This window comes from Myotis myotis, unplaced genomic scaffold (assembly GCF_014108235.1).
Source record: "Myotis myotis isolate mMyoMyo1 unplaced genomic scaffold, mMyoMyo1.p scaffold_m19_p_5, whole genome shotgun sequence".
NCBI lineage: Eukaryota > Metazoa > Chordata > Mammalia > Chiroptera > Vespertilionidae > Myotis > Myotis myotis.
In genome coordinates this window covers 78,273,790-78,277,785 of record NW_023416357.1, presented here as the reverse complement: position 1 = coordinate 78,277,785, position 3,996 = coordinate 78,273,790, and the positions used below count along the sequence as shown (strand labels likewise).

Sequence of the window (3,996 nt, the reverse complement as noted above, 5' to 3'; positions counted from 1 at the left end):
TCATCTTGTGGCAGCCATCTTGTGTCCATCTTGGCCATCTTGTGTGTTGGAGTGATGGTCAATTTGCATATTACTCTTTTATTAGAAAGGATTGGGGCAAGAGGTGTAATCTGGGACTGTCTCAGGCATATGGTTACCCAATTTTATTTAAATTATTGAAGCTTTATAACATTTTAATATTTGGGATGCTTTTTTATTTTTTCTGCAAAAAGCTTTTTTTGTTTCATTTGGTCCAATGCATGGGAGAGGGCTTCAGGATGGTTAAAAGAATGGCTAGTAGTTTTGGGAAGAAGCTCAGGTAAAAGCCAGACACCAGGGAAATGCAGAGGGGCCTTTGAAAAGCCTCTGGGTTCCAAAAACTCCTAGTCATGCTTAAGAGTGAGCCTTTCTAAGAGATATTCGCCCAACCCAGCCTGAGGGCTGGCCATCCTGCAGATGTTAGTCAGGTGTTGCCCATCTTCTTGATGACTTTCACCTCATCCAGGAAGTGGTTCTCCAGGAAGTCACAGAGATGAGGGTCTGTGTGGGTAGAACCCAGAGCATGCAGCTCCAAAAAGGCCTGGTCAGGTTCCTCTCCAAGGCCATGGCAGCTTCCATGGCATCCTGAATTTTTTAAATTAATTAATTTTTAAATTAAATCTTTATTGTTCAGATTATTACAGTTGTTCATCTTTTTGTCCCCCATAGCTCCCCTCCACCTGGTTCCCAGTCCCCCTGCCTTCCCCCTACAGTCCTCATCCATAGGTGTACGATTTTTGTCCAGTCTCTTCCCGCACCCCCCACACCCCTTTCCCCCCAAGAATTGTCAGTCCACTCCCTTTCTATGCCCCTGATTCTATTATAGTCACCTGTTTATTCTGTTCATCAGATTTTTTATTCACTTGATTTTTAGGTTCACTTGTTGATAGATATGTATTTGTTGTTCATAATTTTTATCTTTACCTTTTTCTTCTTCTTCCTCGTCTTAAAGAATACCTTTCAGCATTTCATATAATACTGGTTTGGTGTTGATGAACTTCTTTAGCTTTTTCTTATCTGTGAAGCTCTTTATCTCACCTTCAATTCTGAATGATAGCTTTGCTGGGTAAAGTAATCTTGGTTGTAGGTTCTTGCTATTCATCACTTTGAATATTTCTTGCCACTCTCTTCTGGCCTGCATAGTTTCTGTTGAGAAATCAGCTGACAATCATATGGGTACTCTCTTATAGGTAACTAATTGTTTTTCTCTTGCTGCTTTTAAGATCCTCTTTGTCTTTTGCTCTTGGCATTTTAATTATGATGTGTATGGTGTGTTCCTCTTTGGATTCCTTTTATTTAGGGTTCTCTTCCCTTCCTGGACTTGTAAGTCTATTTCTTTCACCAGGTAGGGGAAGTTTTCTGTCATTATTTCTTCAAATAGGTTTTCAATATCTTGCTCTCTCTCTTCTTCTGGCACCCCCATAATTCGGATGTTGGTATGCTTGAAGTTGTCCCAGAGGCTCCTTACACTATCTTCATATTTTTGGATTCTTTTTTCTTTTTGCTTTTCTGGTTGGGAGTTTTTTGCTTCTTCGTATTTCAAATCTTTGACTTGATTCTTGCAATCCTATAGTCTGCTGTTGGATCTCTGTATAATATTTTTATTTCAGTGTATGCTTAATTTCTAGTTGGTCCTTTTTCATAACCTCAAGGGTCTCACTAGATTTCTTGAGGGTCTCACTAAATTTATCGGTGGTTTCTAGAAAATTCTTGAAAAACCTTATAACCGTGGTTTTGAACTCTATATATAGTAGTTTGCTTTCCTCCATTTCTGTCACTTGTTCCTCTTTCTTTGTCTCTGCATTTTGGCTGCTTCCCTATGTTGATAGAGTGGCTTTCTGTGCTAGGTGTCCTATAGGGCCCAGTGGCTCAGCCTCCCCAATTACCTGAGGTGGACACTCTTGGTGCACCCCTTTGTGGGCTGTGTGAACAGTCTTATTGTAGTTAAGCCTTGATTGTTGTTGATATCATTGGGAGGAATTGACCTCCAGGCCAATTGGCTGTGAGAATCAGCTGTGTCTACAGTGGGAGAACTTCTGTGATGAAGACACCCTTCTGGGGCAAGACTTGCTTCAGTGGGGATTTGGTGCTCACCGAGTCTGCCCCCTGAGTGTGTCCCTTATGGATCTGAGGAGTTGTAATCTGGATGGTCCCACTCTGACCACTGGGTACACTGGCTCTTGTATCTCTAAGGAGGTGCTAATTTAGCCTCTGCCTGAGGCTACCCAGCAGGAGCTACAGAGACATCTGCAGATTCCTCTTCTTTGTTTGGGATTTGGAGGTGCCCAGATGAGGCCCAGCTGTGAAGCAATGCAAGCTGCTGTGGGGCCTTGAGCCTTCTTTTGGATGTTCTGGGTCTCTGACCCAGCTGCAGTTTGTTAGGTAATTTTAGATTGCAAAGGGCCAGGCCGTTCATATGCAAAAGCCTCTGCGCACAGCTTGGGTTGGGGCGGGTTCTCAGGGAATCAACAGGGCGGAGCAAATAGCTATGGCTGATCCTCAGTCCTGCCCTAAGGGGCTCTGGGTCTTATTGTCCCATGGTAATCGCTGCAAGCACCTCTGAGAGAAAGCCGCCCTCGAGTTCCACCCGATGTCAGACAGTCTAGTTTCTCCCCGTATGAGTCTGGGTCCCCAGAGACTCGCCCAGAACTGGAGTTCAGGGCTGTTGGGAGCTTGTGTCTCCCTCCAGATTGAAAAAGACAACCACATCCTCAGTTGCCAGCCCTTTCCGCGTGCACCTCCGTACCTCAGAACTTTACTTCCGCACCTCCTCTGAGTCTCAGTGTGCTTTTCTCTTTCCTTCTAGTTGTAGAATTTCCACTCAGCCAGCCTTCCTGTGGTTCTGGATTATGTCCATTTTGTCTTTTAGTTGTATTTTGAAGTGGTTGTGCGAGGCAGAAAGTTCAGGTGTTTACCTATGCTGCCATCTTGGTTTCTCCCAGCATCCTGAATTTTGCCCCACTCATCTTGGGAAGGCTTCAGCATATCCTGGAAGAGAATGAGGCCACTGCGATTGTTTTGCAACTTTAAGAGATGCTCAGCCTCCTGGCGCTTTGTCTCCACCAACTCAGGAAGAAGTGGCCCACGCCCTCGAGAGCCATATCATCACGGTCAAAACAGAAGCTCAGAGAGAGGTAGGTATGGGAGGCCTGCAGATACAGGTTGGCCAGGAGGTTGACCGCAGCCTCCACCTTGGTGGAATAATTCTGACGCATTTGGGAGCTCATGGTTGTTCAGCAATAAAGAGTTAAGGTAGGAAAAAAACCACCGGTGTGTTGGCTGGTCCTGGAGGTGATTTGGAAGGTGGTGACTGGATAAGATGCAGGAGAGTGGCTAGAGGCTGGAAGAAGGAGCATCCCTAGGTCTGTTTCATCCAAATATGAAGCAAGAGACAGATCTGGGACTGCTGTGGGCACTACCTCGTATGCTTTTTATGCCCTTATTTATTCTTTATTAATAAGGCTATTGACAATTCTAATACTTTTACTCTTTAATTCTAATACTTTACATTCATATTATCAAATTCACATAAGTCTATGTTGGGCTTTTTCTGGGCATTAAGTTACATTTTTAGCAGAAATAATATTGTTCAAGAGCAGGATGTGTTGCATTTGGTCAGAAATAACATTATTGCCCAGCTGGCGTGGCTCAGTGGTTGAGTGTTGACATATGAACTAGGAGGTCACGGTTTGATTCTGGGTCAGGACACATGCCCGGGTTGTAGGCTGGATCCCCAAGTCTGGGGCGTGCAGGGGACAGCCAATCAATGGTTCTCTCATCATTGATGTTTCTATCTCTCCCTCCCTTTTCCTTTCTCTCTGAAATCAATAAAAATATATTAAAAAAGAAAAAGATAAGTGGCTCTCAAGGCTACATTCTTAAAAAAAGGAAATAACATTATTAAGAAACATAATATCTCTCCCTTCCTTTATTTCAGTTTTAAGTTATATTTCAGAATATTTAATGTTTTCTTCACAA

At 43.5% G+C, this 3,996-nt stretch overlaps 1 pseudogene; it reads right to left on the bottom strand.

Annotated features, from left to right (window-relative positions):
- Positions 1 to 362: 362 nt before the first annotated feature.
- On the bottom strand, positions 363 to 3,245 carry LOC118655750 (annotated as a pseudogene).
- Between the last annotated feature and the right edge of the window lie 751 nt (positions 3,246 to 3,996).